General features: G+C 35.0%; 1 pseudogene; it reads left to right on the top strand.

Annotated features, from left to right (window-relative positions):
* Positions 1–8,822: 8,822 nt before the first annotated feature.
* LOC147548814 (uncharacterized) lies at positions 8,823–9,735 on the top strand (annotated as a pseudogene).
* The last annotated feature ends 12,669 nt before the right edge of the window (positions 9,736–22,404 follow it).

Raw genomic sequence — 22,404 nt, 5'->3', positions numbered from 1 at the left:
CCCACAATGCACAAAGTTTGGGCCACAGCGCCGACTAAGACTATATATTGGTTTTAGTACACCATCTATTATTCGATATCTCGAACCCCTGACGGGTGAGACTTTCACTGCACGCTTCGTCGATTGTCACTTTGATGAGACAGTTTTCCCGCCATTAGGGGGGGTAAATTTGCCTGAAGCAAATATTACGAAAAATGAACTTTCTTGGTTTACTCCAAATTTGTCTCATTTTGATCCTCGTACTAATCAATCTGAAGTTGAAGTACAAAGGATAATACATCTACAAGAGATTGCTAATAAAATGTCTGACGTATTTAATGACGCAGCAAGAGTGACAAAATCACATATACCTGCTGCAAATGTTCCAGCAAGGATAGATGCCCCTGAAGGACACGATAAAAATATTGCAGCAATGAATCGTCCAAAACACGTCTGAAACGTGGACGACCAATCGGTTATAAAGATATAATTCCTCGGAAGTGTAAAAACCAACCACAAGCAAGTAATGTTCCAGAAGAGACGACAAATACACCCCTAGAAGTGGGTGAAGCCCTAGAAGAGGCAGAAACTCTTGAAGAGCATGAGTTATCTCCAAATGAAGAGATATCTATAAATTATGCTTGTAATGGTAAAGTGTTGAATCGAGATAACATAATCATCTATGATATATTTGCGCTTTCGGTAGCCACTAATATTATCACTGAAAATGATGATTATGAACCACATTCCATTGAGGAATGTTGGAAAAGGACTGATTGGGTAAAATGGAAAGAAACAATACAAACAGAGCTGAATTCACTGTCAAAACGTAACGTTTTTGGACCTGTAGTCCTGACACCCAAAGATGTAAACCTTGTAGGTTTCAAATGGGTATTCGTTAGAAAACGAAATGAGAACAATGAAGTTGTTCGCTATAGGGCGAGACTTGTGGCACAAGATTTTTTTGCAGAGATCGGGGATCGATTATGAAGAAACATACTCTCCAGTTATGGATGAAATAACCTTTCGATATTTGATCAGTTTAGCAGTTCTAGAAGAACTCGAGATGAATTTAATGGACGTGGTCACTGCGTATCTATATCGAAAATAGATACTGACATTTATATGAGAGTCCCTAAAGGATTTAAATTTCTTGGAAGCAACCCACGTACCATGTATTCACTAAAGCTTAATCGACCTTTATACGGATGGAAACAAGCTAGACGAATGTGGTATAATCGTCTTAGTGAATATCTGATCAAAGAAGGTTATGTTAATGATCTCATTTGCCCATGTTTATTTATCAAGAAAGAAGATGTTGGATTCGCTATTCTTGCAGTATATGTTGATGATATCAACCTTATAGGAACTCCAGAAGAGTTCTCTAAAGTAGCAGAATTTGAAGAGAGAATTCGGGATTAAAGGTCTCGGGAAAACAAAATTCTGTCTTGGCTTACAAATTGAGAGAAGCACAAGTGGCATACTTGTACATCAAACATTATACACTGAAAAAGTCTTGAAGCGATTTAACATGGAGAATTCTTATCCTCTTAGTACTCCCATGGTTGTTGGGTCTCTCGATGCTCTAAAAGATCCATTTCAACCTAAAGAAGAAGACAAAACACTCCTTGGTCAAGAAGTACCGTATGTGAGTGATATTGGTGCATTATCATACTCAGCTCAATGCACTAGACCGGACATTGCTTTTGCAGTAAATCTATTGGTCAGATATAGCTTTGCACCAACTAAGAGGTATTGGGTTGGAGTAAAGCAAATTCTAAGATATCTGAGAGGAACAACTGACATGGGGTTGTTTTATTTAAAGAACTTATCTGGCGATTCTCAAGTAAAAGGATACACAGATGCCGGTTATATTTATGATCCGCACAAAGGGATTTCTCAGACAGGTTATGCGTTCACAAGTGGAGGTACAGCTTTCTCATGGCGATCTAGTAAACAGAGTATGTCTGCTACCTCATCTAACCATGCAGAAATTATTGCTCTCCATGAAGCAACAAGAGAATGTTTGTGGCTTAGATCCATTATTGAACACCTTAGAAGCTCAAGTGGTCTTGATTCAATCACAAAATCTCCCACAGTCATTCACGGAGATAATTCGGCTTGCATCGCTCAGATCAGAAAAGGATATATAAAAGGCGATAGGACTAAGCACATATCCCCTAAGTTGTTTTACTCGCATCATCTCTAGAAGAATAATCAGATTGATATCCAGAAGATACAATCATGTGAGAATTATGCTGACTTGTTTACCAAGTCTTTGCCTACTACAACTTTCAGAAAACTAGTAGAAGACATCGGAATGCGACGTTTGAATAATCTGATGATGTAAGACTACATCGGTCCAAGATATGATATTCATCAGGGGGAGTCTATTAACATGTGCAGGCTCATGTATCGCTATCTACGCTTTGTACTCTTTTTCCTTCGTCCAGTTTTTGTCCCAATGGGTTTTTCTGGCAAGGTTTTAACGAGACAGTATTTTGCGTATCCGTCGTCACTCGATCTATCCTTTGTACTCTTGTTCCTTCATCAGATTTTGTCCCACTGGGTTTTTCGGACAAGGTTTTAATGAGGCAATTATTTCAAGTGATCGTCATCCAAGGGGGAGTGTTATAAGATGCCCATAATATTATTGGTATAAGCTTATGTCTTGGGTGCTTTTAAGATTACATTTCTCTTACCAAACAAATACTATGGATGCCCACCATTTTCATATAATCACCTATATGTGGTGTCAATACATGGGAGCTCCATATGCAAAGTGTCATATTGGTTAGTGACAACAGACTATGCAAGTGACAACACATGGGGTTATGTGTCACCATTCTACAACTCCATCCACCCTATAAATAGGTATAATGTTGTAATGTTGATAGATGGAAAAAGTTTGGAAAGAATTCATATAATAAAGTTTGGTTCAGGTTCATCTCTTTTGTTTTAGTATATCTAAATACCTCTCTCTCTTTCTCTTCCTTTAATTCCATTAAGTTGCATGCAAATATCTAGACACATTGAAGGAAATAGACGAATAGTTTACAGCAAAAACAAATTATTTTTCAATAGGTATTGTTGAAGCATATATTGGTCAACTTTGACTGAAATAGATATTGGGCAATACTTAAAGTCGTCTGGGTGGTGGATCCGACGGAGACCTTGAAAGAGATGTCTTTCGACCAAAGATGCAACACGAGCAATTTGTCGGATAGGACAATTTATGAAGAAGATCATCAAGTCTGGATGTTTTAAGGATCGTAGTGTTTAGCTAGAAACGAATTACGATCGTCGAATCTCGAGGCGATTCACGGCTAACTTCATCCGGATCCTAAATCGGGTTACACCAAAGAGTGTCGGTTTGATTGAAAGATATGACTAGAGGGATGAGACATATAAACATGGGTTAGACCCAGAAATAAGTCCAAAAGGCCAAGCAAAAGGGCTAAGGCAAAGATAGTAAGAAGGTCAGAACATAGGGTTTTGGGTCGGGGCACTTAAAGAAGATTTAAGGCCCATAAGTGGGGCGGCCTAGGCATGATCGGCCACACTAAAAGAGGCCGGCCAGACCTAGTCTTAAAGGCATAGGTAGGCCATCCGTAGTAGAGAAAGAATAAGAAATATAAACTAGTTTTTATTTTTGACAAAATCCTTATTCTACTTCTATGTTGGCTTTTAAGAAAGGAAAATTTGGCCAAAACTCCCTAAAATTTTTGAGTTTTGGTTAAAAAGGATTTATCAACCTTTTATACGTTTCAGCTCCCTATGGCATTTTTGTAAATCATCTAATATAGGGAAAAGACGAAACTGACCTTATTGCAAACCAATTTGCAAAGTAGATTGCAAAGCTCTGCAAACCATATTGCAAAGCTTTGCAAGACAAACTAAATTACAAAGTAGTGCAAACCGGTGTGCAAAGCAGATTGCAAAGCTCTGCAAATCAGTTGCAAAGCTTTGCAAGACAAACCAAATTGCAAAGTAGTGCAAACCAGATTGCAAACCAGATTGCAAAGCTCTGTAAACCAGATCGCAAAGCTTTGCAAGACAAACCAAATTGCAAAGTAGTGCAAACCAGTTTGCAAAGCTCTGCAAACCAGATTGCAAAGCTCTGCAAAGTGTGTTCAAAGTCATTGCAAGGCAAACCAGATTGCAAAGCAATGCTAACGAGAATGCAAAGTTCTGCAAACCAGATTGCAAAGCTCTGCAAACCATATTGCAAACCAGTTTGCAAAGCTTTGTAAACCAGATTACAAAACAGTGCAAACCAGTTTACAAAGCTTCGCAAGCTAAGATTCTAAGGGCAATTTCGACATTAAGAAATGAGAGTGTTTTTAGAATTGTCCTTCAAGACTATTTTCAAATTATATATGGGGCCTAAAAGGAAAAAGAGATAATTTGTCAAAAAACATGAAATTAGGCCTCCGACCCTATTTCCCAAAAAACTAATTGGTACCTTTAACAAAAATGGTTCCAACATTTTTTAATGAAACTATGTACAACAACTCTCTTCAATTTTTTCTCAAAAAAAGAACTCTCTTCAATTTTCTCAATATCAAAGTCATCGATAAATCGCCTCATTGATGAACAACCTTGTAAAAAAAAAAATATACAATGGACATGTAAGTATATAATGTCGGTTTTGAGTAACAAATTCATAAATCATGTATACGTCAATGATTAAGTTCAGATGATACTTTCGTATTATAGAATTCACATTTAAATCACTCTCCACATCAGTGTGAACTTATATATTAAATTTAGTAAGCCTTTATTATAAAATGAGAAAATTGGTGAAAATAACTGAAAAAGTTCAAACAAGAAAACTATACTTACATTACCTTGTGTGACATTTTCTAAAAACTAGGCATTCAAATTCTTAAAAAATACATACAATATATAGGTTTATTTTTATGGGACAATTTCTATATAGGTCAAAATAATATAGAAAATAAGTGAAAAAGCATAAAACATTTGAAAATTATTATTCAGGTCAAAAAGTGTGCAAATACGAAAATACCCCTTTTTGTCATTTTGAGTAACTAAATTCTTTTATTTTTCTATAAACTTTTGTTTGAGATGTCGGATTTCTATAAAAATTATACATTTATGAATGATTTTTCGTTAGCTTTCTAACAGGATCCACTTTCAATACTTTTTTTCAAAAAAAAAACCCAGAAAAAAACGGCGTTATTTTCCTTTACGTTTTTCTGCAAACGTGTTTGCAACAATCTGTTCTGCAAACGTGTTTGCAACAATAACTTAGGGTGCCTTTAAAATATTCTTCATCTTCTTTGAGGTATACCATTTCCTTTCTTCTCATGGCAGTAAGTATAAACCTAAAAATGCATCTTTATTAGTGCTTAATAAGATCATCAACATCAATATCCCAACTATTAACTGAAATGGTTATGCAGTTCATATGCATTAGATAATTACCCAACTCCCAAAAGAAGATCAACAACACAACCATGTCAATAAGTGCACTTGTTATGAAATCATCAAATCACCTACTCTAATGTCGTTCTTCTCAATGTGAGCATAAACCCATTCTCCAAGAGATAACGCACCCTCTCCGAGTCGGATGATACCGTAACCAATATTGGTTTATTAGGGTTGTTCATAATCTGATTGCATTTTGCAAAATTGATCAATTGCTTCAAAAGGTTTCTCCTTTTGTGAATAACTAGCAATTATAGTGTTCCATGTAACAAGATCTTTCTAGAAAATCTCTTCGAAGACCTTTCTAGCATCATCGGCCTCCCTAGCTTTGCATATAAATTAAAGACTGTTGTTAATACAAAACTTGAATTGGATGTTCTTGCAAATGTTAAACTACTTCATCTTCGGGTGAACTTATTGCATTAGCAGTTTGATTCCAGATTTCAACATTTTTGGGAAAATTAGCAAAGCTTGATCGTACAACCTATTATGAAAATACCAAGAGTATAAAGCATTGCATGAAAATAACTTTCACTCAGGCATTTCATCAAACAAATCCTGAGCAAATTTTAAATTTTCAGAGCTTTGGACCCCATGAATCAGTTGAGACTAGGTATCGCAAATATCTCATTAGGGTTCAATTGTCATGAATAGGTTGTCATTTTCTTCGAGTGGCTGCAACCCGATCGACCACCATCACCCTTTCTTCATAGTCATTAGTTCCAAGACCTCATTAGGGTTAAATTTCAACATTTGAGAGACAATACAGAGAGGGAATTCAAATGCCATTTTCTTTGATTGGCTGCAACCTATTCGACCACCATCACCCTCCATAGTCATTAGATTGAAGATACTATGGCATTGTTTAATAGCAATCAAACTTTCCAGTCACGATTAAATTAAAGATCGTATCAGATTAAAAATGTATTTGATTTGTTTGTTTCTCATTAGTTCTAAAAGTAGAGAGAAAGTGAAAAACAAGAGAGAGAAAGTTGAGAGAGACTGGGGAAGGACAGAGGTCAGAAGAAGAAGAAACCCCTAAAAGTTTCAGAATTTTCCTAGAGAGACAACGATTTTAGAAGGTGAGGTTATTTTGGGAATAAAAATAAAAGAAAGTAACCTTAATCATAATTATAGAAACCACATTTGAATAACTCTCCACATCATTGTTAACTAGAAAAGTTAAATTTGATAAGGTTCTATTATAAAAGAGTTTTTTTTACTTTACCACCCCCCCCCCCCCCCACTCTTAATTAAAACTAAGTAACCCCCCTCACCATGGTCAAATCGTTAACTTGACTGTTAAGTCAGTCAACAAAACAAAGTTCTTGGTGAAGTACCAAAATTACCCTATATGTAACTAACGCCTAAGATTTTCAGGTCAGCCAACGGTTTAGATTAGCTAGGGAAAGAAAAAAGATTCCCGCGCCTTTCGTCTTCCTCTTAGTCGTTCTTCTTTATTGGAGCAACCAAACACTAAAATATTTGTTTCCATCTTCAAGCTCATCAAGTTTTACCCTCCCAAACCAAAAAGATGTTGCCGATTTTCTCATCCACCGGGTAAGTAACTTGATCCGTCTCTCATCTTCTTTCTACAAAAAAAATATAAAAACCAGTATTTTTAAACGAATGAACCACTTCTAAATTCATGCATTAGGGTTTCACAAAGCTATTACTCCCTCCGTCCCGTTTTGTTTGGGTGTTAATCCTTTTAAGGAAGTCCCAAAATGTTTGTCCACTTACTTTAAATAAGACTCATTTATTACTAGTATTATAGATGTTTCCCAATCTATCCTTACTTTTAATACTAATAAAAAGTTTCTATTGGTTCTCACTAATTCCAATGTAGTTTTCATTGTAATACTTTAAAGTAAATATGGGTAATTTAGGAAAACACATTTAGTTAGGAAGCAATAAATGAAAATCCTTAATAAGTTGGATCTCCCAAAAGGTCAAACAAAATGGGACGGAGGGAGTATTTCTTTTTGTTAAGTAAATTACTTTTTTGCTAAGTTAGTTTAGAAAATCAACAACTTATACCTGCTACTAATATAGACTTTGATGTCATTGATATGTTCTTTGTGATGCTCTTTTATTAATCCAATGATATCTAAATGTTGCATAAACATTCATAGGTTATTGTTCATATCTTATTCAACACTGCTTCATAAATTGAGTTGGATTTGGATAGGTACGTATTAGATGATCTCTTCTAATTAAGTCAAATTATGAGGTTAAACTTATGGACCCAATCACCCAACCTCTTGTTTTAGAAATAACAAAGATTCTTGATAATTAAGTATTTTCCATGAGTTCATTCTATCGATCCTCATTGATTCACAAATTTGCCATTCTTGCTTTTGTAGAAAATAGTTAGAGAACTCTTAAGAATTAAATATTCAGTTTTAAGTACTAAAAAATATGTTATTCTTGTTTAGAAAGAGACACAAACTTTTCCTGTAGAATGGAATCATGGTAGCATACAAAATTCAAATACTATATATTACTGTTTTAGTGCTGGATGTGTTGATGGAGGGATTTTGTTTTTACTCTAGGAGGATATATTTTGTATTGGCTTAATGGTTGGTATGGAGATCATTCTGTTTCAGGGTGGTTTTGTATTTTGTACTTGTGTATTGTTTTAAGTTATTAGTCTATCATTTGTTATTCACAGTCCAATGCTTAGAATCCTTGCACTTTGATACTTGAGTCCCATTAAAATTTAGATTATCTTCTTTATTCGTCTCCTACAACTTTGTTTATTGTTTACTGATTTATATTCTTGTTTTATCCTATTGCAACAAATAATGACATTTTGATTACTTGAATGTCAGTACTCAAGCAAGTGTAGTTGATGATGTAGAGGTTAATTGGGATGATGTACTTGTTGAGGTAGAAGATGATTATCATAGTGATAATGCCAGTGATGGAGATGAATTTTGGGAAAATTTATTTTTTGAAACAAATGAGGATTATGTGTACGAGTCAGGATTAGATGAAGCGATACAACCAACGCCTTACTTAGAGGCTGAATTTGGTGAGTTTGTGGACGAAGCTGATGAGTTATACAAAGACTTGGATCAGGTCCAAGAAGAACCTCTTGTTCTAACTGTTGGAAAGGAATTTTCGAATGCTGAAGACATCATGTTAGAACATTTGCAATTGTTCACAAATTTGCTTGGAAGGAAGAAAATAATGAAGGTTATAGATTCAGAGTAAGATGCAAAGAACAGGGTTGTCCACGGATGATATATGCTAGAGAGATTAAGGGACAACCTACTTGGGTAATTAAATAACTGGTAAACCAACACGCATGTCAAGCTTTTTGTAATTCCTACAATCACCTTGCAAACTGTAACTGGGTAGCGGATATTTTGGATACAGAGATAAGAATGCATGAGAACTCATATAAGCCCGCTGATGTTAAAAAAGCTATTTGGGAAAGAATTCAGACTAAAATTTCCTATCAGGTAGCATGGGCAGCAAGATGTAAGGTACTTGAAAGGATTTACGGGAGCTATGCCGGGAGTTATGCAATGATACCAGAGTTATGTAAGCAAATTTTGAGGAGTAATCTGGGAAGCATAGTTACTTTCTCAAGAGATGATATGTCAAAGACATTTGGACATTTATGTATTTGTTACAGGGCTTCAGTCAACGGTTTCATAAGGGGATGTAGGCCGATAGTTGGACTAGATGGATGTTTTTTTAAAGGGAAATTTGGAGGTGTGTTACTGGCGGCCACTGGATTAGATGCCAATAATGGTTTATTTCCTATTGCCATCTACATTTGCAAGTCTGAAGATTATGCTAGTTGGTCTAAGTTCTTAAATATTATCAGAGACAAGCTCAATCAACATGAGTTGAAACTGACATTCATTTCAGACAGGCAAGAAAGGGTTGATTCAAGCAGTAAAAGATATATTTCCTTCCAGCAATCATAGATTTTGTTTTCGTCATATGTATCAAAATTTCAAGAAAAAATATAAGGGAAAATTGTTGGAAAGTTTAGTATGGAATGTTGCAAGGGCCTACAAAATCACAGATTTCAAGAGATATATGGAGGAGATCGAGAAGATAGACAAGAATGCGTATGCATATCTTATGAAGGAAGATGTTCACAGTTGGTCTAGAGCACATTTCGATCATTCTACCCATTGCGAACATATCACTAACAATTTTAGTGAGTCTTTGAACAACTTGATTTTAAAGCTTAGAGACAAACCTATATTGATGCTTGCGGAGAAATTTAACTTGATGATGATGACCATGTTCTTCAAAAGAAGGAATACATCACATGAATAGGAAGACGGTGAATTGGTTCCTTCTTTAAGAAAATACTTAGACAAGATGTGTAATAGTATGCACCAATACATTGTGAGAGAAGCTGATAACAATACTTATGAGGTAGAGCATGACTCAAATGCAAGGTGGATTGTGAACATTAGAGAGAAGACTTGTTCGTGTATCGAGTGGCAACTTAGAGGATTTCCATGCGTGCATGCAGTGTCAGTTTGTTCCCACATAGGCCTAAATGGAATGAGTAAGTCACCATTGTAATTTACCTTTTTTAAAAGTTTTCTATTTGGTAATTGTAGTGATGGCATTTGTTTAATATATATTTGTTATTGAATTGCAGATATTATAGTGCCCAATATAGTGTGAATACTTATAGGAGGTCATATGAAGAACCTATATTCCTTTATGCTGACAAGGATGATTGGGAAAAGGTACATACTTGCAACGGTTGTCACTATAAAATTGCACATTTTGATTTATAGATTTTTACATTGCTACTTTCTGTGCAGCCTGAAAGTGAAGTTTTGCCTCCAACTCTCAAGAGGCCCCCTGCAAGACCTAAGATTGCAAGGAGAAGAGGAATTGATGAGGTTCATAACCAACAAAAAAACAAAGAAAATGCAAACCGTGTGGATCAATTGGTCATAATAGCAGAACTTGCAAAGGACCTTCAGTGAGAGCGGAATCATCTAGCAGAAAGACCAAGACGGGCGGAGGGAAAACTCAAAAGAACCCAAGCTTCGTTGGTCCTGATATGAGTTCGTCGAGGTATTCTTCAGCTACTGTTGCAAGTAATGGAAGGGAAATACAACAAGGTGGTGGAGTTTAAATTTATAATTAGTATTTTATTTTTGTGAAAGGCTTAAGTTGCTTATTTGACTTTTTTTAGATATAGAGTACGCATAAATACTTCCATGAAGTTTAGATTTTTCTAAAACATATGAAATATTCACAAATGAATTTTGTTAATTACTTCAGTTATGTTATTTTGTCAATAGTAGGAAGATATTTTGAGGGTAAAGTAAAAAAAAAAGTAAAGCAAAAAATACACAATACACAATCTAAATTAGTCGGTGGCATCAGATTTGGAGGGTTTTTAGTTTTAATTAAGAGTGGGGGTTTCTTTAATTTCAATTATGTATCAGGGGGGTGAAGTAAATAAGCTCGTAATTGTTCCCAAGTGGGTAATTTCGGTATTTTAGAAAGAAGTCTACATAGTTGACTGACTTAACGGTCAACCTGACGGTCTAATTACGGTTGGGGGGGTTACTTAGTTTTAATTAAAAGTGGGGGTGTTTTTTAGTTTCAATTATGCGTTGGGGGGAGGGGGAGGGGTAAAGTGAAAAAACTCATTATAAAATGACAAAATTTATAGACATGATTACAAAAAGTTCAACAAAAGAAAACTATATTTACATTACCAAGTATGAAATTATTAAAACTATTACACCAAAATATCTGACAAATACATATATAAATTTCTTTTTATAAATAGTTAACGATTAAGTAAATATGTTTATAAAAATAAACATTTATATGCTTATTCTTATAAATAGTTAAAAATAAAGTAAATAATGTACTTATATTAAATTTAATAAAGTTATATTAAAAAAATGAGAACATTGGTAAAAATAATTAAAAAGATTGAAACAAGAAAATTGTAAGGCATGTTCTAGAAAAGGGACAGCTAAATTTCTATAAAATTGAATTAGAATAACTATCTACTATTTCAAAATAAGAAAAAATTGACAGACAACTATCAAACTAAATACTAATTGGTACCTTTAACAAACAACAAACAAACTAAAAACTAATTGATACCTTCAACCAACAACTAACAAATTTAAAACTAATTGGTACCTTTAACAACAACTTAAAAATAAATATTTAATATAAATAACAATAGTAATCATTAAAGCAAAAAACAAAAGAATAGCAAACCTTCATATTGAATTCTTTAATCACGTACTCTAATAAATTTTACCTAAAGCTATTTTTTTCCATCAAAATATTCAATAGTAGCTATACCATATATACGAATATGTGCATGGTAAAGTTCTTATTGTAATAAAATGAAAAACTCTATACAATATTAGATATTGTAAAGAATATACTTATATTTCATAAATACATAATAAAAAAAACGAATATATATATAGGTTTATTTTTATAAATAGTTAAAAATTAAGAAATCGGTATATAAAAATAAACATATATAAATATACTTGTATTCTGCAAATACTTAATAAAATGATTGCACGAAACAAAAAACGAATACATATATAAGTTTATTTTTATAAATAGTTAAAAATTAAGTAAATAGGTTTATTTTTATATAACTATTTAAAAATAGTTATAAATTAAGTAAAATAGTTAAAATTAATGAAATGGTGTTATCTAAAATTGTTAAATTTGGAACAGTAGTGAAAAAATATTAAAGCTTAACATCATATCTAAGTTTACTCTAATATATAGTTAAAAATTTAGAAAATAATGTTTTCTTCGATAGTGTAACATAAAAAAAGGTTGACATTAAAAAATTACCAATCAACAATTTCTTTTACTCACAAATTGATTTGTATATTATGATTTTTGGGATTGAGATGGAGACGTTAGTTGATAAACATCATCATTAACTAGAGATCTTTAACATCTAAAATGTGTGAACAAATTAAAAAATAAATATTTAATTTAAATAATAAACAATCACAATTGTCAAAGCAAATATTAAATAGAGATCATCAACATCTAAAATGGGTTATAGTCATCTAACTAAAATTGATAAGCACCATAATCTTTATCTTTAAAACTTGGAATTAATTCGAAGCAAAATTGATAAGCACCAAAATTGATAAACACCATAATCACAATTATCAAAGCAATTATCCGACGACTTTCCGCCGGAGGTGAGGTGGAGAAGAGAAGATGACATGGATGAGAGAGGACGTGAAGCAGATGAGAAATAGAGACATGAGGGTGGCGTTTCTGTTTTTAACAAATTTTAGAATTAATTCCATTTTGCCCCCCAATGGTAGTCCTAGAAAAAGTTGAAATTTTTTTTGCCATTGGGGATCAAATCGAACTGTCAGACACTTTTGTGAGCCAAAATAGTGAGTTGGTCACAAATTGGAGACCAAAACAAAATTAAACCTAAAATGAATGGCAAATAAAGGAAGTGGACAAATAATTTGGGACTTCCACGTAAGGAATAACACCCAAAGAAAATGAGACGGATGGAGTATTACAATTCAACAAGGCTAGACAACCCGCCTCCTTGGACTCCCATATGAACCGCATGTGAGAGAAACAAGAGTTTCTCTCTCCATGTGACTGAACATGTGAGGGAAAGAGAAACCCTTGTTTCTTTTACATGTGGTTCAAGTGGGAGCCCCAGGAGGCTTTATTACAATTAATTTGCAGAAATATTATTGAAATCTATGGTATTTGTTAATCTTAAACTGAAATTTGTTAATCTATGGTATTTATCACAATCTATGTGATTGTTGAAATCTTAAACTGAAATCTATGAGTTTTCAGACTTATTAGAACTTATGATTTTGTATCTTAAATTGTAATTTAGTCATAAGTATTAGGTATTGGGCTGAAGTTTTCTTCCTGTTTAATAGTGTGAGATCAAAGGATAGTGACGCCTTGATTTTATTATCATCCTTGATAGTTTTTCTTGGTTGTAGTTCCTGAAATCAACTAAGTCTCTTCTTGCTGAAAGTGAGTGGAAATATTAGATGAATTATTTTTGGACTCTCTCTTTCAACTTGTATGATTTTTATTATGTTAGGAATTGAAACAATTGTATGAATTTGTTGATGTTATTATGTCAGGGTGTAAATAGTTGACGGAAGGAAGAAAATTAATTCTGTTTGTGGTGAAGGTAATGTGAATTTGGAATTGAAATTTCAGAAGATATTGAAATATCATGAAAACAATGTGATTACTTCAAAACTTGATCAACTTGTAGAAATCTCTGAGATGAAGTTTAAGATGATGAAAGGATGGAGTTCATATAGGTAATGTCTTTTTTTGATTATGTGATGTTGTTGCGTGGTCATATCGAATGTGTGTAATAGATTTCGTAATGTAATTTCATAGTGAATTGTTGTGTAATGAATCATGTTTTGTAAAACATTATTGTGAATCAAATGCTCTTCTTTTGGAATTGAATGTTTTAGATATTTGATTACAGGTATATAAATCATTTGTGTATGATTACAAGTTTATCTTTTGTGTTTTTATTGTTGAAAGTTTATCTTTTGTGCTTGATTACAGGTTTGTTAACATTACAGGTTTGTGAATGTTTTTTAGGTGTGTCCAAATTTTATACAGAGTCCTTTCCAAATAGGCAACAGTTCAAAATGCCTTAAAATGTTGACCAAATTTTAAAAGAAGTGTTGTCTAAATTGAAACAATCTAAAAAGCTGCCGAAATGCAACAATCATTTTAAAAACAACAAATCCATATAATCCTTAAATCAACACAAACATAGCATTCCAGGGTATTGTGCAAATTGCATCCTATAACTGACCATTTCAACATCAAATCCATGAAAGAACAAACTGAAATCAAATCCATTTCATCATATAACGAAACATCAAATCTACAAAAGCGGAGAAATGCTTCATTCTGTTATATCTCTCGAAGTCCATTATCTTCATGTCCACCATCTCAATGTCTCGTAACTCTATGTCCACCTTCTCCACCGTATCTTTTATGTTGGTTGTAATATTAGGGAGAATACATGTCCATTAATAATGTCATATGTGACTTCAAAGTAAAAAAAAAGTTTATATCTACATAGTTTGTGATAGATCAAACAAACAAACAAAAAAATTATCCTGTGCACAGGAGGGGTAATAAACATGTTTTCTTGCATAATACTACTTTCTTCTGTGGTTGTGAAGAACGTATTATCTTGCGTAACATGACCATCAAGTGAACTCTCTTATGTATTTGTAAAATTCCAAGCAGGATGACATGTACGTGTTGCAGAAGTGCCACACTAGATAGAAAAGATAGCCCAAGTTATTTGATATAAAAAAAAAAAGAATGAACTAAACGTAATCAATATATGAAAACTTTTAAGACCAAGTCACCATAGGTGTGGACTTGGTGCAAATCTTGTTGAGACGCCCCGTATTCCGAGTCACGGTTTGTCAGACAGATTGTAAAAGAAACTAGATATAAGTCTCAGTCAAACGGAGTTTCCAAAATAAACCAAAACCAACACAGTTGTCTCTGTATTCAAACAAATAAATGAGGCAGGGGAAATATAATTAGAAATCATATTTACTGAAAACGGACTAAAAGTCATACAGACGAGACTAAATTTTGACAGAACCTCCTCTACAAATTAAAACTATCAAACCTGAAAAACATGTAAAACATTCATATACACTCGCATAAACTTCATACTAAGCCACAACGAAGTCCAAACTCCAAAGATCTCACACGTAACTAGATACTATAGTGATACACACATACTTTTCATTCTGTGATAATTTGCATAACTTCAAAATATCAAAAAACAAATTGATCTTACATCACAAGTTGCTCACGAGCAGGATTAGATCGATCAAAGTATATGGTACCTGAACAAAATTAAATGAAGGAGTTAGATAATTCGAAAGTCACCTCATTAGGATAACTAGACATTCTACCAGCAGCACACACATCAACAATTTAATATATCAATAGTTATAAATGATATATATATACACAGAGATATCAATATGCACACCAATCAAGGCAATACAACTAGGTAATTCTTCTAGCTTACCAAGATCACAAATGAATACACCCTCAGTTGGGGTCAACTATGATGTGACACGAAAATGTCATATTTGGATAGCCTAACTTAGACTAATTAGTCCTTTTCGAGTGTTATCAATAATATTTTATGTGTTTTTCTTGTTAGGAACTTATTTTGGACTTAAGCATGTGATTCAGAGTAAAACGAAGCATTAATCACTATCATTTCATGTGCCAGAAATGAGAGAAAAGAATTTCAAGCAAATCAAATGACAAGGGGAGTCAATGACAAGTCCGACGGTGAAAACGGAAGTCAATTCCGAGTTCGGACGAGTAAGTTATAAAAGAAAGAAGTCCGAGGGTATTTGAGCCCTTTGTGAGAATTTGAAGATGTAGAGACAAGGATGGAGGCACCCTCTTGGTTTCTAAATCAAAGCCCAAAACCAAGTCCAAGCCCAAGAAATACTAAGAGAAAAAGAAATGTGTAGAAATGTTATGGGCACCCATTTGTGGTCTAAAGACTTAGTCAAGTTTGACTAAGTCTAGGGTTTTAATCAAGTTAGAGAAAGGGGTCAAAGGGAACTGTTCATCTTCTTCCCCAGGGAAGAGAGAGAAAAGGTGGCGAGAAGGGTTCTAGGGTTTTCTTGTTCTTGAGTTTTAAGCTTTTGAGAGAATAAGAGGGAAAGAAAGAAGAAGGAGGAGTGCCGGCCAACTTTGGCCGGCACACCAAGTCGCGGCACAAGGAAGACACGGCCAGCAGCTCGGATTCAAAGAGCAGCTCGAGTTAGAAGCTTCCATGCTCGGGACGGTAGCAATCTAGCTCGAGACAGCATAGCTCACGGGACGCGTCCACGGAGCTGCTGTGGACGCGACCTGTAGTAGCTACCGGAGCTCCTGCAGCTCGGACCAGCCGGCACGGGAAGCTTCCTTGGACGCGCCTGCAACTCGGACAACACCTCCTTCAGCCCGGATATAAAGTCTTTTGGCCGGAAATCATGTATTTGGCCGGATTTCTTCAAACTCTTTGGCCGCATTTTTCTTTAGTTTCCGGTCATTACCTTGGTCCGAAAGCTTAGGGCTTTTACTCCCCATCATCTTGGCTAGCTTCCCATGTGGTTTGATTTGATTTTGGTTGAAGATTGCTAGAGAGAGAAAACTAGGGTTTAGTTTTAATGGAGGTTGAGTTCTAAATGGAGAAGATGATGATGGTCGCTATGGGAACCCATAATTTGCTAAGGGGAGATCGGCTGCACCTTAAAGATTCATATTTTTCGACGATCATGCCTCGAACCACATCAAAAAAGGGGGATTCTCTCATCATTTTCTTTTCCATTTATTGTTCATTCAATATTTTAGCTAACTCTTGTATTCGAATACTTGTGAAGCATGATTTGATTTATGATGAATTGCTTATTATTTCTTAAATGCGAGTTCAATTAACTTCGTCTAGTTTTATGAACTAGAGGCCTCGATCTTAATCGTCTATTGACACGTAATTAGATAGTGCGTACATAGCTAGATAGTCGATGCTTAGTAAATTTTGATCGATTATACTTATTGTGACGCATTATACTTTGGAATGTCATATTAGTTCATTGATATGTAATTAGATAGTGCGTGCATAGCTAGATGGTCGATGCTTAGTAACTTTTGATCGATTATACTTACTGTGACGCATTATACTTTGGAGTGTTAATGTATTTGGGTGAAGTTAATTAACTTTCCATTCTAGTAGATAATTAGTAGCAATCTTTTGAACCAAAGTATCTCTCTCACTTGACTTTCACCCGAATCTTGTCCGACTTCTTGCGACTCTTCTCCTGAATCTCTCTCATCTCTCTCTTAGATAGTTTATTTAGTTTTATTCGTTTTCTTATTTCTTACAAATCAATCATCAAATTTATGAAGTGGGGTGTGTGTGTGCTTTAGTCTAAGTTAGTTATTGACATTTTGATTATTGGGCTAAACTCGCCGTCAATATCTGAAGTTGCCTACCTATCCCTTGGGACGATTCACGAATTTACTAACATACTATAACTTGACCACGTATACTTGCGGGAATAGACCAATTTTAGGTCTATCAAGTTTTTGGCGCCGCTGCCGGAGATAGGTTTAGTAGTTTGGATATCGTTTGCTTGTTTGTTCATTAGTTTAGTGTTATTTTCCGACTTAGACATTTTTGCTTTATTTGTTTTTCTATTTTCGTAAGTGTATTTTTTTTAGGTACCATTTCAAGGAAATAGCCAGAAGAGACATAGGAGCGAAGGAAAGGAAGGAATGGAGAAGTAAAGCGAAAAGTCGATAGAAACGCATTCTATCTCTTCCTTTTTACTTTTGTGCGATTGTTTAGTTCTATAATTGTTAGTTCCCATTTTGTGATTGTGTGTACCATCTTTGAATACTGTGAGATCATGGCCCGTTCTTATAACGGTTGGCAATTCGATTTTGATGATGATGAGCTTGTTTCGAGGATTCTCCGCACTAACCGACCTGATATGACCTTAGGTGAATACCGACGGATGTGTAGGGATGTTTCGATTAGAGAGGGGAATAAACCATTTGAGCATGATCGATCTCGTATGACACTAGCTGAATACCGACATATGTATAGAGATGGTCAAATTAGTGATGGATCTGGTCTTACACTAAATATGTATGAGAGACCTTATAGTCCACACTATTCTGAGATCAATGATTTTAGAGGCAGGTGTGATCCTAGTATGTACGGTGGGAGTTATTATCAAGAGTCTTCATTTAATTACACTTGTGAGCCTTATCATGAAGAGACTCTTGAAGATAGATCTCAATTAGAGTCTGTGAGTCGTCTGACTGAAATGATGTTACAACTTGAAGAGACACAAGATCGATTTCAACAGACGCAGATTCAAATGCAACAAGAGTTACATCAGATGTTTGAGTCTCTAAATCATCAATTAGAGTTTCTAAATCATCAATTAGAGATGACTGCTTCACAGTATTTAGCTGACGAGGAAGGATTTTTACCACCCCAAACTCAAGAGGGTACTAGGTCTGATGGCGAGGGTAATACGTCTAACCCTAGTACTAAGTTAAATGTCGATGAATCAACTGAGAGTATCCAAGAGTTTGAACAAACTAATAACCTTGTTGTCTCGTTTCCTCACCATGTGTCATCTCATCATGATAGGACTACATTAGACTTTGAGATTCAGGATGATGGCTGTATGAACAAGTTTGGGGATGACACTATTTTGAACTTTTCGATTTTCGACACTTGTAGGGAGTCAGTCTTAGATGCCAGACATGATGTTATAGCTGACTATGAGGCTTTAGATGCCTTTGAGGACATCGATGACATAGTACCTAGAGACATGTTGGATAGTTTGTCGGACCATTTACCTAAGGAAACCATGGACCTTGACTTGGTTCCTGAGCCTATTGCCTTACCCTTAGAGTCCAGTTCAACCTTTCACGTGATCTCAGACTCAGTCGTTGATCCCTTTTGGGACATTTCAAACGTCTTTCCTAGAATGTCTATGGACTTAGTGGATGTTCTATCCACTAAGCTTGCAGATGACTTTTTGCCTTCGACTGACATCTTAGCCCTTCACTTATATGTCGATCCTTTTGACGACTTCTTAGTCGTCGCCCCTAACATTTATGCTTACTTAGTGGACTGTACATCCACTAAGTTTGGAGATGACTTATTTTCTTCAATCGTCTTACTTGCATTTTATAGTTTGTACATAGTTGTGAGACGATTATCATTTGTATATAGCTATCATTTTGTTTTGGTTGATTGTATTTGTGTTATGAAAAAAAAGTGATATAAAAAAAAAAGTGAAATAAAGTGATTTTTGTGTATGTTTGAGCATGTGTTAGCTCTTTTGTTTGAGTGATGTGATTGTATATATGTGTTGGTGTTTTTGTTCATGAATAAGTATTTGAAGCAAGAAACAAATATTGAGATGCTTAAGAGGTTCTACCATAATGAAGAAGTCAAAATTTTCGGGAATCCACCATCATCATCCATCTCTAGTATCCGCTAAACTTTAGAAGGCATTTTTAGAGGGTAGAATGGGTGAGAAGGGTGAGTGAGCTTCCCCACTCTATTTAGTGGCTAATTCCTTTTCGAAGATCATTTGTTCCAAAATGTTGTCCTCACCCCTTTTTATGTGTTGAGTTCAAGTTAAGTGATCTCACTCACACATACGAGCGAACCATTCTTGAGTGATTTCATTTTTTGAGTGTATGTCTGTGAGGCCGAAGTCGAGGCGAAATGTACTAACTTGGGAATCAAGGTTTTGTGACTTCGGAACATAGATTTGCTTATTATGGTATGACATTAGCTCTTTAGGGTAAGATCATTAGTGAAGAGGTCTTTAGCTTTTACAAGAACGTATTTACTTGATTCATTATGTGTTGACATGCTTAAACCCTTTACTATATCAATCATGCTTATCTATGATTTGGATTTTGGACCCTTGTGTATTTGAAACCATGATGTTTGTGGGTGTCATCTATGGAAACCCTCACAAGACAATACTCGTCCTCTAGGGGTAACCTAGAGGTTTAAAGGATTGTTGCATACGCTAAATGCAACCGGGATGCCTCCGAAAGTGAGTTAGGTTTTTTTCTTTTGTTTTGTTTTGCTCGAGGACTAGCAAAATCTAAGTTTGGAGATGTTTGATGGGTCATGAAAATGTCTCATCTAAGTCGTTTAATTTAGCCAAGTTAGTCGGTTTCAAGTCTTTATTATAATAAAATGGTTGGTTTTCTTGATTAGGTATCTTTTGCAGAGTTAGGTGTGAAACACGGTTAAAAACTAAGAAAAGATGCATGAAGGGTATTTTGGTCATTTGGAGTCCAGGACATTCTGGTAATTTGGTCAAGGTCAGTGCATGGGTGAAAAGTAGAAACCAAGGCGAGCCCGTAGGAGAAAACGGAAGTCAAATCGGAGCCCGGGCGAAGGAATAAATCAAAGTCAAAGATGGAGTCAACAATGTTGACTGGTGGGACACCTTCGGGCATGGTTCTGGCGCGCGGTATACAAGAAGAAACGTGGCATGCTTTGGTGGCCGTCGCATCCAAGTTTCGTACCCCCGCTTAGCACCGAAATGGACCCTGATAGCAGGCTTCACTGTAGCGCGTTGCATCTGAGTTCGGTAGGCCCATATCCTTGTTTTAATCATGGTCGTCCGCTTCCGCGTTTTATAGATCCAACGGCTGCTGAGCGTCATCCATTTCTAATAATACCATGTTACCCGTAGCGGCTTAGCTTCCGTGATCCAAACATGTGGTCTATTCCTGGCCGTTCAGATCCGAGATTTGATGCATCCAACGAATATCAAAGCTGCTGCCACGTACTATCTTAATCCTGGAAGCACATAGCGCGAGAAATGTGTCCCTTTTCGTCCTTGCGACACTTGGCACCCCTTATTCTCACAGCCGCAGCAAGGCATTTATTAAGGCTTGGTGAAACTCCATCTTTGCCCCTCAAATCTTTTCCTCTTAGGACAGACCCTAACAGCCAGACTTTGTTAGTTTAGGGTTTTTGTGCATTTTAACCCTTTAATTCCCAAAATAACCCCTTCATTTCTAACTTGTTACCATTTAACCCAACAAAAACCCTAACCCATCTATAAATAAATTTCTTTCTCCTCCATTAAGCTCTAGACTTGAAACCCTCTCAATCCATCTTTCTCTACTCCTTTCTATTTCTTTCCCATACCTTCTTCTTCCCTCTCATTAGTATTAGTAGTAGTAGCTAGTCTTCTTCTTACTACTTCTTCTTACTAATATTACTACTACTACTTCTTCTCTACCACAATTATTCTTCCATTAATAGTCTTCTCCTTCTTCCTTCCATATTCTTCTATCATCTTTATCCCCTTTCATCTATTCTTTCCAACTTCTTTCTACATCCAATTTCTTCCTTCTCTTTCTTTTTCTTATTTGGGTGGCAATAAAATAGCTATTACTTGGATTTCTTGGAGTAGAATTCTTGAGCACAAATGGAGCAAATCTTGGATAAAATGGAGATACATGAATATGAATTTTGAACATTCTTGGTGATTTCTTTCCATTAATTTCTTAATATTTTCATTTATTTTACAATGTCAATGAATGTTACTCTAGATTTCAAGCATAGTTAACTTAACAATCTAAGGTTGTGAACGAAACCCATTTTGGATCTTTGTAACACTTGTTCTTTATTAATTAAAATCTCATGATGTGTTTTAATGTCTATTGATTGTTTATCTATATGGATTAGATTATCTTTCCATTACTCATGTCTCATAATTAGATATTTCATTCTTTCGTTAAGTTGTTAGATGGAGTATGCTTTTTAGATGATGAATAATAGTTAAGCGATCTGAATCTCTATAAGGAAGACAATTAGAATTAGTACTTACAAAATTGTTTTATCTAGAACATCATCCGGAATCCAAATAGTTCATTATATTGGATCCCGAGTAAATACAAAAGAGATTTACATAATTAAGTGCTTGTTTTATAAAGTGAAATTATGCGGTGGATTTTATAACCTTAGATATCCTCTTACCACTCACTTAGATAGTTTAGTTAGTTTTATTAATTTTTTTATTTCTTGCAAATCAATTATCAAATTTATGAGTGAGGTGGGTGTGTGTTTTAGTCTAAGTTAGCTATTGACATCTTGATTATTGGGTTAAACCCGCATTCAATATCCGAAGTTACCTACCTATTCCTTAGGACGATTCACGAATTTACTAACTTACTATAACTTGACCCCGTATACTTGCGGGAATAGACCTATTTTAGGCCTATCAACCTACTAGGCCTGTAAACGGTAGCTTATCGGATCGGATATAGGCATATCCGTATCCGATATCAGACATCTGATAATTATCTGACGTATATTATAAATCAAATGCGAATCTGAATCTGATA

This window comes from Eschscholzia californica, unplaced genomic scaffold (assembly GCF_041429995.1).
Source record: "Eschscholzia californica isolate CP2 unplaced genomic scaffold, dmEscCali1.0.p SCAF_3, whole genome shotgun sequence".
Lineage (NCBI taxonomy): Eukaryota > Viridiplantae > Streptophyta > Magnoliopsida > Ranunculales > Papaveraceae > Eschscholzia > Eschscholzia californica.
The sequence above is the reverse complement of the archived record's forward strand: the minus strand, read 5'-3'. Positions and strand labels throughout refer to the sequence as shown.